Below are 17446 nucleotides of genomic sequence, written 5' to 3' on the forward strand. Positions count from 1 at the left end.
TGTCACTAATGTCTTTCAATTTAAAGACATTAGTCTTTAAATTGAACCGCAATTTGTGTCTGTATTACATATACAGACACAATACTTGTGTCTGTATTTAAATCAGGCAAGAAAAAGTGAAGTAAAACTCACAAAGTGGTGGCTGTGTTATTTTATTGTTATTATTAACAGTTATATCTTTTGAGGGGCCTTTCTAGCTCTGATGTAAACAAAGTCATCAGCTGCCTCTTACTATCGTTTCTACCTATAATCTGAACTGATAGCCATCTTCAAAGCCGACCACATTTATTTGCTCTCAGAAAAGGATTTGTAAAAGACCTTAAAAGGCATTTGTTTATTGCAGTAGCAAAATCTCAGCGATTTATTTATTTTTTGTACACAAGTTTTATCTTATATTATACAGTGATGGCTCGTTTTCTTATGTAAAAGTGGTTGATATCCCACACCCTAGTAGTGTCTGAGAGAGAGAAGCAGACCCACAGCATGACGGATCCACCACCATCCTGAACAAGTGGACCTGGTGTACTGTGTAGAAGTATTAAGATAAGTTATTGCCTCTATGTGTGGGGCCCCACGCTAACATTTTTGCACACTTGGGTCAGTGATTACTGCATTTTGATCTGTTGAGAACCAAAAATGAAAGTGGATGCAGTGTTGCACGTCAGAACAAAGTATTTCCCATCCAATGGCACTAAATTTGCTGCTCATGATGCTCAGTGAGGGCCTATAATGGTGTAGATGTATGCTGCGTTTAAAAAAAAAAATTGAATCGGGTGAAAACTGGGGAACCAAGATTCCAAAAATTCCCAATTTAAAAAAACCCCAAATACTTGGGTATTTCCATGAAAATGGATTCGATCCCATGGCGTAATCGGCCATTTGGGAGCACATGTATATTTACAACGTAGCCTGTTTCTGCAGCTATTCTGCCATACCTCTTTAAATATATGAAGCTATCATCCCCTCCAACAGTCATTAAACTAATAGCTGTAGCAGCAGCAGCTTTGTCATTTGTTTACACAGATTGGGATCAGCGCAGCTATACGGCCCGTCTATAGGCGTTTTTATTCTCACTGCAAGGTACTGAGCTGAACCTCTTGGTCCGGTTTTATAAGTCTGTGTTTTCCCCCTGTCAAGTGAGAGCAATTAACCTCTAGATCGGAGCTAGACCGACTGTGTTGTGAATCACCCACGTTGCTGTTCTGTCTGCGGGGATATTTCATTTATCAAAACGCACGAGAGCTGACTGTGCTGACAGACAAAAGTGGTGGTTGTCAAAGGGGAGAGTGTTGTTGTGTGACAAGATAGCAACGCTGTCTGCATTTAAATCAGGGGATTGTCTCAGGAAAGAAAACAAAAACAGATTTGGCTGCCTTCAGACCCATGCTCCTAATTTGACGGCTGTGTTGTCATGTTGTAAACAGATGCTGTATCTTATGAGGCTTCAGAGGCCTTCCCAGCTCGAATGTAAACAGAGCTATCAGCTTCTCCTCGTCGTTGTTTCTGCCTGTAATCTAACAACGGGTAGGAATCAACCTCTGGTACAAATGGCTTGTGCCAAAGAAAGCGTGCAAAATTTAAACCTGGAGCTTTTTGTTCACCTTTTTTTAACTGTTTTTTTTTTTTTTTAGGAGTTTCTAAGAACTTCTAATTAGTATTTTATGACATTTTGAATGTGACACAAATGACATAGAAGCCTTTTTTCATGTAAAAAAATAAAAATAAAAAATTAAATCTGTGGCAAAGTCTCCATAACAGCCATAATACACCATGTACATGGTTTTTGTTTGGTGCTTTGAAAAAAAATGCAGGGACTTTAGTAAGTGCTGAACAATTAATCACGTGAGCAATTAAAATGAGATATGCAACTTCCATTTTGATTTAACATTTTACATCATAATCCATTTTATTCAGAGTTTCAGTTGTGTGTGTGCTTTTTTTATTTCTATTTTTATTTATTATTGTTGTGTTTTTATTTTGGATATTTAAAATGTCTTCTAGTTCTAGTGTTAAGCGTTCTTTACTAAATAAAAGTTTGGTAGTCTTTGAGAGGGCAAACTTGCATTGTTGGGCTATTATTGATACATTACTTGAAATGGTCTCAAAAAGAACAACATTATCGTTTATCGAAATAATTACTGGGTCTGTTTATCGTCCCGCAAAATTTATTGTGACAGGCCTAACAAATTCTGTGGAAGTTTTTATTTATTTATCTATTTATTTGTTTTTGTCCTTCTAGTAAAAAGAATCATGAAGTCTTTGAGGTGAAACAGATTTGATTTTAAATAAAAACCCGGTGAACTCTGAAAGTAGACCGAAAATGGGTCATTATTGGCTCCTTCAGAAGTGTAATTATTCAACACAAATAGCCGAATCGGGGAGAGAGTTTGTCCAAACATCCATCTCTGTAAGCTTCCCCCGAAAGAAATATTCGACTAAGTGTAGTCCAATTGCCAAAATGAGGTTGTGCAAAGTATTAACAGTAGGATTCGTCAAACATTGTGTTATTTCCTAACATGCAGCATTACCGGTCACATTTTTTTGGTGTGAGATAATGGTGCTGCTCTAAAAGATACATTATTTTTTTTAATTTATTTTTACCAGCACTGTTAGCAAATATGCCTTCCACTTATCTCATGCAGATTATACAGCAGATATTCATAGTTGATGTTAATCTACCGCTTTCACCAGATTCAACTTTTCACTCACTCTTCTCACTTTTTAACCCATCAGATGATATATAATAATAAAAAAATGTTCATATCTTGTAACAAGCATTCACTTGGACTTATATTAAGCTCCTGTGATCGTTTACTGCATCTTAAAGGAGGCAAACATCTGCCCAGGCTACATTTAATATCGTTTTCATGTCTTGCCTCGTTATTTCTCCCAAGAAGGCTTTTCCATTCTTCAAAGATGGAGATTTAAAAGCCTGGACTAATAATGTCAGCTACGTTTGAGCGCTTTTAGTTTTAAAGGCTCTTCCTAACTCTTCCCTGCTTCTACTTGGCGGTTCTATTGTTTTAAAAGCCTGCTGAATGGCAGCTTTACTGCCAGTAAAGCTGATCCCGAATCTGTAAAGCAGTAGGAAATCGGAGCCCGGTTCAGATTTCTGGACTTTGTTCGGTGTTGGTTTTGAGCCGGTAACATTGTGTTTTGTGCTTTTCTTTGCCATTGCCGTGGCTCTGGATGTTTGTAAAGGGACATTTTATCCCAAAGAGGGAAGTTCTTTTACTTCTTCTTAAAGATGCCCACCTGTGGGTGACTGCTTGAGTTCTCATTTCCTCTCCAGCAAGTCAATTTCACATGTAAACGAAATGAGAAATGAGCTTTTCCCTAAAAAAAAAGTGACTAAATTCACACTTGACTTTGTTGATTTTTGGCTGGTGATTGAATGTTGTGGCGGGCTGACACACACACAAAAAAATTATACCTGAAGTTTAACAAAACCTTCATGCTTTTTTGCTGTTATGGTAAAATTGACATGAGCTTTGCTTTCACTCTTGATCTGTTATAAAGAAACATTCATTTCATTTGACACATGCGGTGATTTGCAAAAGTATTTCTAACCCTTCAAAATGTTCAGAATTTGTCACCTTACAACCACAAACTTTAATGTATGAAGTTTTAGGTTATGGACCAACATATAATACATGTGAAGTACGTTTAATTTTTTTATTTTTATAAATTCAATTCAAAAATACTTTATTTATCCCAGAGGGGAAATTATTATGTTGTCCAAACCCATATTATTAAAGGTGCTGTGGGTAGGAACCATCTCCAGTAGCAGTCAGTCTCGCAACATATTTGAAGAGGATTCTTGCTATATGAGTTTCTAACAGTCTCATATAGCAACATGAGACTCTTGCTATATGTGTCATGATTGCTAACAAATTTGACATCGGGGCAGCGGAGAGAATATTCCTCTCTAAAATATTCCGGATGACACCATCAGTTCTTGCCTACTGCTGTTAATCCACCTCCTTTGCTTTTGCCACGCCTCTTTAATTCTCTGTATGGCTGTTTGGTCAGAAATTCACTCAGTTGGGGATAAGCGCTTTTTTTCAACTAACTTTAGATGATAGTTCAGCTATCATCTATACCAGTGGTCCCCAACCTTTGTAGTACCGTGGACCGGTGAAGTCTTTGCAAATTTGCTGCGGACTGGGGGGGAAGGGGGTACGCGTGCGCCTCGGGAGGACTGAAAACGATGGCGATGCTGCTCCTTTCTAACTCATTCTGCTGCTTGTGGGCTCAATGTTGGCGCACAAGACATAACCGACAGAATCCGGTTAAAGGATTTTCAAAATAAAAGATCCTCCAGACTCGATACATAAAACGGAAATATTTAATTATTTCTTGCCCGGTACCAATTGGTCCACGGACCAGTACCGGTTCGCGGCCCGGGGGTTGGGGACCACTGATCTAAACAATACCTTGAAGATGTAAACTGAAACCCTTATTCACAAGCACTCTCAAAGTTGTTGCCACAATGCTTAAATGAAGAAAAACCTTTTTCCCAGCCATGTGCTTATGTTTTCACAGCAGATGTAGAGTAGTTCCTTCCAGTTTCTCACATTTGTTCTCATTTAACTACAGCAGCGATAAGAAAAAGCCATTTCTATCACTTCTTATTTTTAATTCACTGACTTTTGTATGGATTATATTCTGTATTTAACTTTGTACATATCCTGGTTGTAAGTTTTTTTTTTTTCTTTTTCTTTTTTCTTTTTCTTCTCAACTTATCTTGACCTTTGGCCTTGACTCGAATCTCTGCAACCCGGTGACGACCATTTCCGATCTTTCATTCAAACCGGCGTGACCGGTTCGGCTAAGAGAAAACCGGAATGGCATCCGCATATTTTGTATCCTCCTGTGCAGCTAATTGTTCCCAAGGATTTGTCGCCGATTACTTCGGATTAGGCGCCAAATGTTGGTGCGCCGGTTGCATACCAAGGATTAAGACGAATTGGTACAGTAACTGAAGCCTGTTGGAGCCACTGCTTTCACAACAACCGTTTCCAATTGAAGCTAATTTTCAACATGAAAGACCTAAATTATGATACATAGTGTTTTCTTGTCCTGTTTTGCTCTTGTTGTAAATAAATCCCATCAAGAAATATTTACAATCCTCTTTAATTGTGCCACATAAACATCAGAGAGCGTCAGCTGATGTGACGCCTGAAGGATTTGTGATTTATGTTATGAAAAAAGTTCAAATTAAAACACGCATTGATGCTTATGTGTAAATGCTGTTAAATGTGAAGGATATTTGGTCCATAACACGCTCAGTGAGAATGCGACTCGACTCGTAATCAGTGTAAATATGTAGATTTACATACATCTGATATATTGGGTTGAAACATCTGTGCATTCAGTCTCCATCCCCCCAATGATTACTCTGTGCATGTGACCCACTTAGCAGAGCATCTGTCTGCACCTCGTCGAGTCTCATCAGCAGCCCTGTTGATAAAAAAAAAATAAACAAACCAAAAAAAGAAAAACAAGCCGTGCTTCTGTCATGCTAGGAGTTTAACGTTTAAAACAACCTACAAAATAAATATTTCCGACTGACAACGCACTAGACATACGGGTGGAAATATGGTCTCGATCCGTCTGCGGAATGATGTGACATTTTTAGAGGAACTTGCGTTTCTCACTTGCGTAATGGAAGGATTTTGAAAGGGTTTGTGTTTACCACATGGGGGGAAGAGAGGTTCTTGGAAGTAAACGTAGCGAGAAGAAATCTGTTGTAATATCCACTGGACCTTCTTGTCGGAATATTTTCACACAGTAAATATGCGTGGTGTTGTTTACGGGCTGCTTTCATATAATTAGGAGTTTTTAGTCAAATACTGCATTTATGTCATGTTGCATTTGCTGTTTATGGTGCTGTAAATCAAATTGATGATGGCAGATTACTTTGTCAGTATGGTCAGATAAAACAATTGCATTTATCACTTTATACAAAAAGACAGCTCTGCAACTAATGATTATTTTGTTATTTGCTTAATCTATCAATTATTCTAACAATCTGATTTTAAAAAAAATACTCACATTCTACAGATTTTTCGCTTAACTGGTTAAGCTTTTTTGTACAGTATTAGAAATACATTAAAAGATGCATGTAAACAAATCAGTTCCTTAAAAAAATTGTTTTGCTCAAAATGCAATCTGTAACATTCCTTCAGTAAATTTTTGGTGAAAACATATTGTAAACAAAGGTATTTTATCTTAATTGCAAAATGTACAGTTTTGGTTTCATTTATGCTCTGAATAAGCTCTTTTTTCCCCCCCCTCCACACACTTTGATTCTCCAGTTAACAATCTATTACCGAATTAGTTGACGATTTCAATAATCGATTAATCACAATTAACCCGATTAATTGTTTTGTTCCCACAGAAATGCAATTCAAACTGTTTGCTGGAGTTGTGCGTTACCACAGGTCAGGTTTTGTACTTTGTCTCATCAAGCACAGACAGTTTTCTCAGAATGACTGCAGGCCCAAGTAAAACATTATTGCTGCTCGTAGTGCAAACATTAGTCACTGTATCTTGTTTGTAATAAAAACTCACCGCTCGCTTGTCAATAACAGGTTTTATGGTGCTGCTAATTGCAAAGTTTTATACGGTGTTGCTCATTTATAGCAGACTGTCTGAATTTACACGCATATTTTAATTTTGTGATATCAGCTTGCAGCTTTATCAAAAGAAATCAATCATCCAAATCCATCCACCGATACCAGTTGTTAATATTTTGTGTAATTCTTTTGTCGGGTGCAACCGTTAGCGGCTTATGCAGGTATTTGGTGACAAGTTTTTAACAATCGCATGCATGATTCTGATTTTTTTCGATTATTATTTTTGCCTTTTGAATAACATTCACAGTGACAGAGAGTATCGGCTGTTGCAGCTTCTTGCCTTTCAATTGTTGCTCTGGACCCTGATCTCTTCAAAGATCCTTATCTTGGGAGCTGAAACTCCATCCATCCATCCATCCATCTTCTTCCGCTTATCCGAGGTCGGGTCGCGGGGGTAGCAGCTTCAGAAGGGAGGCCCAGACTTCCCTCTCCCCAGCCACTTCTTCCAGCTCCTCCGGGGGAATCCCGAGGCGTTCCCAGGCCAGCCGAGAGACATAGTCCCTCCAGCGTGTCCTGGGTCTTCCCCGGGGCCTCCTCCCGGTGGGACGTGCCCGGAACACCTCACCAGGGAGGCGTCCAGGAGGCATCCTGACCAGATGCCCAAGCCACCTCAACTGGCTCCTCTCGATGTGAAGGAGCAGCGGCTCTACTCTGAGTCCCTCCCGGATGACTGAGCTTCTCACCCTATCTCTAAGGGAGAGCCCAGCCACCCTACGGAGAAAACCCATTTCGGCCGCTTGTATCCGCAATCTCGTTCTTTCGGTCATGACCCAAAGCTCATGACCATAGATGAGGGTGGGAACATAGATCGACCGGTAAATCGAGAGCTTCGCTTTTTGGCTCAGCTCTCTCTTCACCACGACGGACCGGTACAGCGCCCGCTTGACAGCAGACGCTGCGCCAATCCGCCTGTCGATCTCCCGCTCCCTTCTTCCCCCATTCGTGAACAAGATCCCGAGATACTTAAACTCCTCCACTTGGGGCAGGACACCCCCCCTGACCCGGAGAAGGCACTCTACCCTTTTCCGGCTCAAGACCATGGCCTCGGATTTGGAGGCACTGATCCCCATCCCGGCCGCTTCACACTCGGCTGCGAACCGATCCAGCGAGAGCTGCAGATCACGATCTGATGAAGCCAAAAGGACCACATCGTCTGCGAAAAGCAGAGATGAGATCCTGAGGCCACCAAATCGGATCCCCTCAACACCTTGGCTGCGCCTAGAAATTCTGTCCATGAAAGTGATGAACAGAATCGGTGACAAAGGGCAGCCCTGGCGGAGTCCAACTCTCACCGGAAACGAGCCCGACTTACTGCCGGCAATGCGGACCAGACTCTGACACCGGTCATACAGGGACCTGACAGCCCGTATCAAAGGGCCCGGTACCCCATACTCCCGGAGAACCCCCCACAGGGCTCCCCGAGGGACACGGTCGAACGCCTTCTCCAAGTCCACAAAACACATGTAGACTGGTTGGGCGAACTCCCATGCACCCTCCAGGACCCTGCTGAGGGTGTAGAGCTGGTCCAGTGTTCCACGACCAGGACGAAAACCACACTGCTCTTCCTGAATACGAGGTTCGACTATCCGACGGACCCTCCTCTCCAGGACCCCTGAATAGACCTTGCCAGGGAGGCTTAAGAGTGTGACCCCTCTATAATTGGAGCACACCCTCCGGTCCCCCTTTTTGAACAGGGGGACCACCACCCCAGTCTGCCAATCCAGGGGAACTGCCCCCGATGTCCATGCGATATTGCAGAGTCGCGTCAACCAACACAACCCTACAACATCCAGAGCCTTAAGGAACTCCGGGCGGATCTCATCCACCCCCGGGGCCTTGCCACCGAGGAGCTTTTTAACCACCTCGGCGACCTCGCCCCCAGAGATTGGAGAGCCCAACCCAGAGTCCCCAGGCTCCGCTTCCTCAGTGGAAGGCATGTTGGTGGGATTGAGGAGGTCTTCGAAGTACTCTGCCCACCGGCCCACAACGTCCCGAGTAGAGGTCAGCAGCACACCATCCCCACTATAAACAGTGTTGGTGCTGCACCGCTTCCCCCCCCTGAGACGCCGGATGGTGGACCAGAATCGCCTCGAAGCCGTGCGGAAGTCTTTCTCCATGGCCTCTCCAAACTCCTCCCACACCCGAGTTTTTGCCTCAGCAACCGCCCGAGCCGCATGCCGCTTCGCCCGCCGGTACCCATCAGCTGCTTCCGGAGTCCCACAGGCCAAAAAGGCTCGATAGGACTCCTTCTTCAGCCTGACGGCATCCCTCACCGAAGGTGTCCACCAACGGGTTCGAGGGTTGCCGCCGCGACAGGCACCGACAACCTTGCGGCCACAGCTCCGATCGGCCGCCTCGACAATGGAGGCACGGAACACGGTCCACTCAGACTCCATGTCCCCCACCTCCCCCGCGACGTGTTCGAAGTTTTGCCGGAGATGGGAGTTAAAGCTCCGTCTCACAGGGGATTCCGCCAGACGTTCCCAGCAGACCCTCACAACACGTTTGGGCCTGCCAGGTCTGACCGGCTTTCGCCCCCGCCACCGGAGCCAACTCACCACCAGGTAGTGGTCAGTGGACAGCTCCGCACCTCTCTTCACCCGAGTGTCCAAGACATACGGCCGCAGATCCGATGAAACGATGACAAAGTCGATCATCGAACTGCGGCCTAGGGTGTCCTGGTGCCAAGTGCACACACATATGGACACCCTTATGCTTGAACATGGTGTTCGTTATGGACAATCCATGGCGAGCACAGAAGTCCAGCAACAGAACACCGCTCGAGTTCAGGTCGGGTGGGCCGTTCCTCCCAACCACGCCCCTCCAGGTCTCACTGTCGTTGCCCACGTGAGCGTTGAAGTCCCCCAGCAGAACAAGGGAGTCCCCAGGAGGAGCACTCTCCAGTACCCCCTCTAAGGACTCCAAAAAGGGTGGGTAATCTGAACTGTCGTTCGGCACGTAAGCACAAACGACAGTCAGAACCCGTCCCCCCACCCGTAGGCGGAGGGATCCTACCCTCTCGTTCACCGGGGTAAACCCCAACGTACAGGCGCCGAGATGGGGAGCAACAAGTATGCCCACTCCTGCCCGACGTCTCTCTCCCTGGGCAACTCCAGAGTGGAAGTATGTCCAGCCCCTCTCAAGGAGACTGGTTCCAGAACCAGAGCCATGCGTCGAGGTGAGACCGACTATTTCTAGCCGGAACCTCTCGACCTCACGCACTAGCTCCGGCTCCTTCCCCACCAGAGAGGTGACATTCCACGTCCCAAGAGCCAGTTTCTGCAACCGAGGATCGGACCGCCAGGGTCCCCTCCCTTGGCCGCCACCCATCACACAGTGCACCCGACCCCTTTGGCCCCTCCCACGGGTGGTGGGCCCATGGGAGGGGGGGCCCATGTTTCCTCTTCGGGCTGAGCCCGGCCGGGCTCCATGGGTAAAAGCCCGGCCACCAGACGCTCGCCATCGTGCCCCCCCTCCAGGCCTGGCTCCAGAGTGGGGCCCCGGTGACCCGCGTCCGGGCGAGGGAACACCAAGTCCAAGGTTTTCCTTCATCATTGGGGTCTTCGGGCTGCACTTTGTCTGGTCCCTCACCTAGGACCTGTCTGCCTTGGGTGACCCTACCAGGGGCATGAAGCCCCAGACAGCATAGCTCCTAGGATCATTGGGGCACTCAAACCCCTCCACCACGATAAGGTGGCAGCCCATGGAGGAGGAGCAGCCCATGGAGGAGGAGCTGAAATGAGTGGGAGCTGAAACTCCCACTTATTAAACTTTACGAGGCTCAAAGTTAGTTGGCAATTCAAATTAATTGTCTGTAAACGATTAACTGAATCTTTAGTAAAATATATTAAAAACACGATTGTCAACAGACCACATCATAATAGGAGTAAACATTTTGCTGGTTGCCTAGCAAGAGAAGCTGTAGCTTCTGAAACATTATTGCTGAGGAAAAAAAGTGATATCATGAATTGAATTTAAAAAAAAAGTATTAAGTTGATTATTGGTGCTTGAAAGTGAAATAGAAATACCTATTGGGCAATTGAAAGCTTATATAAATATTAGCATTTCTGTGCTAAGTGACTCATCTCTACACAAAGTAAATTTCTCCCCGTTTGCCGTGCTTCCGCTCCGGTCTTTCAGGTGATTTCCTTCTCCCAGCCACTTTCAGTTTCATGGATTGCAGTGGTGCTGAATCAAAGGGAATAAAAGAGGAGAAAGAAAATCCAGAGCCATTACACCCAACACCCCCCACCCCCATCTCTCCTGTCAGCCCCCTTCAGCTTGAAATGGGAGCTTCTCTTTCTCTATTCCTCCGTGTGTGATGGATGGAAGTTTTCTTTGTCGAGCCTCCTTATCCCAAATAGATGTGATGAGGATAAAGGCACCCCAGAGGAAGTGGGGCAGAAACTAATGAGTGTCGGTGCAGTCCAGTGTGTTTGGAGCTGATCGGGAGCCTCTATGAATAAGTCAAAAGTGTTTCCTCCTTTGTGCCATTCTCTCTCTTTCTGCTGCCGCTTCGTCCATCCCCTCCCTCCCTTCTGTTGTGCAGCTCTGTTGTGTTCCTCGAGGACAGAGCTGATCTCGTCTTTTTAGCTAGTCCTGTTTTTTTAGGACTGCAACTATTGATTATTTTAGTAATCGATTAACCCCTCAATTGTGACGATTGATTGGATTTAAAAAAGGGCATGTTCTACTAATTTTTCATTTAACTGTTTAAACCGTTTTTTGTACAATATTAGAAATGCACTAGGAGATGCTAATAAAAAAATAATCCAATTCACCTTTTCAATAAGGAAATGAACATTTTATGGCCTAAAATGAAACGCCATGGCATTCCTTTAGTAAATCTGAACCAGGTGAAGCTAAAACGATACAACTTGAGGAGTTTTGGCTAAAACATACTTTATAGACAACTGTGCTTTTATCTTAAATGCAAAATATATATACCGGTATTTACTGCTCTGAATAAGTTTTCTTCACCAAATGGCCTTTTTTTTTAGTGTGCATACTCCAGTTAAAAGATAACAGATTATTTCAATAATTGATTAATCGTTTCTGGTCAACAATTTTTGTAAGATCTTTTTTTTTTTTTTTAGGTTGATTCTGAAAGTACACATACAATGCTGTTGTGAATCTATTATTTTATTTAATCAGATAAAGCCAGATTGAGATCAAGACCTCTTTTACAAGCGTGAACAACACGCCTCCATAAGTACTTCAAATACAAAAGACAAATTACAAACAGAAAATCTTAAGTATTTTGACTTGAGAAGTAAGATCTTTTAAGTTTTTAAATTTCCTGGGTTTTTTGTTTTAAGAGTTCTGTCTTCATCTCAAAGCTCTCAAACCAGACATGGCAACTTTTAACAGACTGAACCAGGTTGGATATTGCAACCCCATTAGCTTTTAGAACAGATAAGTAATAAAAGGGACAACCTGTGAATAACAAGTTATTTTCTAAAGCGTCAATTTTCACACATGCTATAGCAAGTAGGTTAAAGTTTGCAGCTTGTAAGTTTCAAAGCAGTTCTATGATTTCTGCTTTTATATTGACATTAATGGTGCAAATTAATTTATTGGAGTTAGCATTTTTAAATGTTGTCTTTCTGATGTTTGCCTAATCTTTTTTTTTAATCAGGTAATCAACTTGTTGGATCTGTCAAAGGGCAACCACTGGAATCCAGGTCCTTGAGTCATAAATGACAAGGTACGAAAGGCAGACCAGTCATTTCATTAGTGTTGTTATCACAGCTGTGATCATACTTGATAGTAGTATAGTTAATTTATTGTCAATTCTGACCTGGTTTCTCTTTTAGCAATCACGTTGCTCAGTTAAACATTACTAGACAAGAAACAAGAACACCCTATTCAAGAAAACAGACAAGCTACGGTGGCCTCTTGTAAAAATGAGAAAATAATCTTAAGTGCGTCATCGTTCCCTCAGAAAATATTACAGTGCCTGCAAAACATCTTTGCATGGTATTTAACATTTCATACAGTTTAAGTCGGAGGAGGTTTTTCTGTGGTTTCCTTTCAAAGGCAAGGTGTGAACTTAAGACAGGGTGTCCGCACACACAGTCTTAAATTTGTGTGACTTAAAATAAATGCCTTAAAATGTCTTAAATTCATTTTAAAAAGTAAGTTAGCTTTAAGAAGGTCAATCACAAGCCTTAAAATTTGTCGTGCAGTTTTTTTGGTTTTCTTGTTGGAATTTTCTGTCAGCCAAAAATTTTAACTTGCACCCAAACATCTTTATTACGTTCTGTGACTAGGCATTTGACCGGTAACTAGCTGCAAATACTATATACTTTTGCTAGTGAGCTAGCTAGCTAGCTAGCTTTTTTTTTTTTTTTTTGCTTCTATCATGGGCACAAATCAGAGCTCACAGTTTTTGCTATGCTTGTTCGTAAATGCAGCCATTTACCCTAACTATTCCCCTTATTTATAGTTTTTTTGGAGGGTCTTAAATTTCATTCAGGTTGGCATTGAAAATGTCTTAAAAGGTCTTAAATTTGGTTTGCTGATACCTGCAGATACCCTGTTCAGAGTAGCTCTTGAACTCAAAGGAGGGCAACAACAACAGCATTTATATTGTCTACAGTAGGACTCCATGCGAGAGGCTTAATCTAGTCCTTTGCAGTTTTATTACAGACCACAGTGAAATGGCAATCATCATACATTTTCAAACAGTTGTGCCGCCCTATTTGATCCAAGCATAACGTTTGAATAAAACTGTGTATTAAGTGGTTTTTAACATGGTCTAGTTGGGCAAATTTGCTTTACAGCCTTGTTTCATCCAAGTCCATCAAATCCCACAAGCTAAACCACTGATAACTCATCTGAATCTAAACAGCTCATATTGTATGCATTGCTAATGAATACATGCTCTAGTTTATGCCAAACGGAGCTCTGTGGTGGTTAGCCACTATGTCATAAAGGTTTGTTTTTTTTGTACTTTAGCCACTCTGTGCTTGTAAATTACTTTAGAAAACAGGGCCCAATAAATCATTGGTAATGTAATAAAGACACACAGAGAAGGACGTTCTTTTGCTGTGTCACAGCAGTCCAATGTCGTGATGAATCCTTGAACCCACCCCATGGTGACTGTGTACACCCTGAAGTGGACACTGAAGAAGGGATGATCCATGTCAAGCTGAATGATCATAAAATCATGTCACTTTATTATCCTGTTGAAAGCACGTCATTATTTTTGTTGAACAGGTGTGGTGTGAGATTTTGTGGCTGATTTGCAGTTTTTGTGAAACTTAAACTTGGTGATTTCCAAGTGTTTCTGAATAATTAACATTTACTTATTTTCTCTACTGTCAGGATAAAGTTTTAGCACAACAGACTTCAAAAATCTTTGCTGGTAAAAAATAATAAAAAATGGGACCAGCTTTAAGAGCATTTCTCTTTCTGGTTAATAGAATATACAAATACAGTAAAATCCTCCATATTGTGGGATAGAGGCATTTAATTTGGCAAAACCAAACAAAAATAACTTCTTTCCTTCTTTACAAGACATGGAATGTTTTTCTACTTTTATTTTTGCTCAACCCAAAAATAAAAGTGTGAAATATCACCTTATTTTTTCCTGTAGGAAAAAAAGATGAATAACAGCTCATTTTAGGAAAAAGCTCAGATTTACTGTTGCAGAATAGATTGTTAAAATCAGTTATTTATTTCATTTGTTTGTTTTGATCAGTGGTGGTGTCTAGGAGAGCCCAACAGTGTGTGCGCATGAGAGAAAGAGCAGTCTGTGTTGCACCGCTCTACAGTTAAATTTGACTTTTTTTCAAAACGAAGGCATGATTACAGAGCTATGTTGAACTTTAGCATCTTTCGGGGGGCAATTGGAGCATTTATAATAGCTACACTAGTCTGTGTGTACTCCATGATGAGTTGGTCTAAAACGACATGACACTGCCTTTGCCGTGATACTTTCCTTCTTGTCGTTTGCTGAAGTCTCACTCACCGTTTTAAAAGTATCAGCCTGAAGGAGCAGTGGATATTCTTCCATTAAAAAAAGTTAGTTATTAAAAATTCAAACAGTTTTTTGTTTCCTCTAATTTAATTGACTCTTGAAGCATTCAACTTTCCACAGAGGCTTTTTCCAGCAGTAACAGCTTCCACATTGAAGTGTGGTGTTTTTTTTGGAGTTCAGTAATATTTTGCTTAGGTATAGGAAGCGTAGCCTGATTTAAAAAAAAAAAAGATTTTGAATAATTTTTTTTAATGCATTGTATTTCAGCTTAGGACCGGTTTTGACCAATCATGGAAGGTTGAAAGTAAAAGCAGCAAGAGGCATATTGCTACTTTACATAGTCATGTGCCTTTGTTGACAGAGACAGGTTTGTGTGTTGAAAGCTGAGGCATTTCCGTTTCTTTGGTGCAGCTTTTACTTGTTTGATGACTTCTCCTGTAATTCCTTTGCTCTTTGTCTTTCTGCCGCTGCGAAAGGCTTTCTCAGTAAATTAAACCGGGATCCTCATTTCACTAATACAGGTGCCAAATTACATGGGACAGAAAATGAATGATTCATAGCTCTCTTCTCGTGACGGATCTCCTGCTCTGTAAATCCAGGTGATTAAACTACTGCTTCAGAGAAGAAATCCCATCCATCCTGTGAATTGTCATGACGACAATGGTGACTTGGTGACTTGTGTTGACTTGTTTTTTTAATGGCGGCTTCAGCTTCAGGGGCAAATTTCCTGCATACAAAAATTTCTAAGTAGTTACTGCCTCTGGCATCCTTGCTGATGATGCATGATTAAGACGAACCTTTCTTTGGAATATGATGGGGTAGTTTCAGTGATTTCAGTTCTGCCATCTTGTTTAGCAGCATTTTGGATTAGTCAGAATATTCCTAATACAGATCTGTTTAACTACCGTACATGTGACGCACAAGTTGATGAAACTAATACAATCTAATAGTACTTTGGCTGATGTTTCTGGCTGAAAAAGGATATTTATCATGAATATTTCAGTTAAAATGTATATTTTAATGGAATCTTTTAATAGCACAGTACAATTAAAATACAATAAACACAATTTTTGAGGCTGATGTGTTTGCAGGCTGTTTGAAACCGTGTTTAATGATCAGATCCGATGATGAGGCAATTAGGAGAAATCTTTTTCTTTTCAGCCTTCCTCAGGATGGAAGCAGGGAAATTGCTGCAATGTTTGCATGGATGCATAGCTCTGACCTGAATATGTCTGACCTGGTTATTGAATCTTGGCAAATCGTATCGCTCTCCCTCAGTCTGTTTCACCCTCATAGAAGAAGAAGAACAAACAAGCAACTATGTCAGATTGCTGGTCCAGTTCTTCATTTATGGCTCTTTTAAACATGTTCACTGAGAGATTTTTTTAAGAAGGTTTTTTTCATATATATTTATATGTTGCTATTGTCTTTATCTAGTGTACCATTGTTTTGCTGCTTCTTCCTTTCCTGGGCAGCTATGGGGCTGACCTAGATCGTTAGATCTATCTTCAGGGCTTTATATTTTTATTGTTTTGCTTGAATGGGTTCAAAAGAGACAACCTTCTTTGTTAGCACTGGAATTCAACATTTTGTGGAGTTATGCACTCGCCCCGTAACTCTGCTATGGTTTATTAGAAACCCCTGTGAAGGAAATACTAAATGCATATTATAAATGGCTTTAAAATCAAGCAGGGTGAACACCAGGGCTTTATTACTCTATGTTGGTAATGGACTGTAAAACATTCTTGTATCACTTCTTTTAAACTCTAAAAGAAGTGATGAAGCTGGGTAGAAAATATTGTCCTTTGGATGAGCCTTTCCCCTTTTTGTGGATATGCCATATGCTGATTTACATACATCATGTGTTTGCATTGAAAGGATTTGATAAATGACTATCAGGTTTGTTGTTTTTTTTGTTCTTTTTACCAGTGTGTGGAATATCACATTTATTTTTTATTTTTGTTGCTTCATTCCATTTAAAACTGGCTCTACACACATCCTTAAGTCTTAAATTTATGTATCTAAAGTTAATGCCTTAAAATGACTTAAATTCATTTTAAAAAGCAAGTTGGCATTAAAAACATTAATTACAAGTCTTAAATTTTTCTTGGCGGACAATTTAATTTAGTATATTCTGTTTCTCTTTCTTTTTCTTTTCTCACTGGACTTTTCTATCAGGCAAAAGTTTTTGACACTCTACTGCTAACTAGCTGCTAATATACCTTTGCTTGCTAGCTAGCCTCTTTGCATCTATCTTGGGTAAGTGAAACTTATTGCCAGTTGGCTGGATGAATTCTGTACATTTTTGTGGAGATGTAGGTTTTAAATTCCATTCATAATTATCTTAAAAAGGTTTTAAAAAAGCTGCAGGAAACTTGCATTTTATCTTACAATGATGTTTACATAGTTACATAGTACTCATGTGTTCCACATTAAAATAGAAACATGACAGACTTCCACAGAAGCCGCTAGCTGCTAAGGCGGTCCTTTAATTTGAACAAAATATTTTTTGAAAAACAAACTGAATTGACCAACAGATTTTTTTTTTTAGCATGTTCATATCTAACTGTTGCACGGCGTCAGAAGTGTAAAAATAAAAATCAGAACAAATGCCACGAAGTCTTTCTTTGTTGTTGATGTTTTTTATTCTCTGTCTGGCCACAAACCTTGAGTCTCTGATGCTGTTGCCTCCCTGAGCAGTCAAAATCTAAATCTAACCTATACCACACACTCACAGAGGTTATGCAACATCTTATTGAAGCAACCTGATGTGAAGTGGCTTCTTCAGTTTTTTTTAATGCATAATTTCTTTGTGACAAAC

The 17446-nt window shown here is 41.4% G+C and overlaps 1 protein-coding gene across 4 annotated transcripts in view; it reads left to right on the forward strand.

Moving 5' to 3' along the window:
* erbin (erbb2 interacting protein) overlaps positions 1–17446 on the forward strand; it is a 62699-nt gene that overhangs the window by 1445 nt on the left and 43808 nt on the right. For 3 of the 4 annotated variants that reach the window (XM_028024896.1, XM_028024895.1, XM_028024893.1), the window contains exon 2: positions 12280–12348. The exons of the other annotated variant lie outside the window; for it this stretch is intronic. The gene's annotated coding sequence lies outside the window, so the exon portion shown is untranslated. The remainder of the gene's footprint in view (positions 1–12279; positions 12349–17446) is intronic. 4 annotated transcript variants of the gene reach the window in all.

The sequence above is a fragment of the Xiphophorus couchianus genome, chromosome 8 (genome assembly GCF_001444195.1).
Source record: "Xiphophorus couchianus chromosome 8, X_couchianus-1.0, whole genome shotgun sequence".
Classification (NCBI taxonomy): Eukaryota; Metazoa; Chordata; class Actinopteri; order Cyprinodontiformes; family Poeciliidae; genus Xiphophorus; species Xiphophorus couchianus.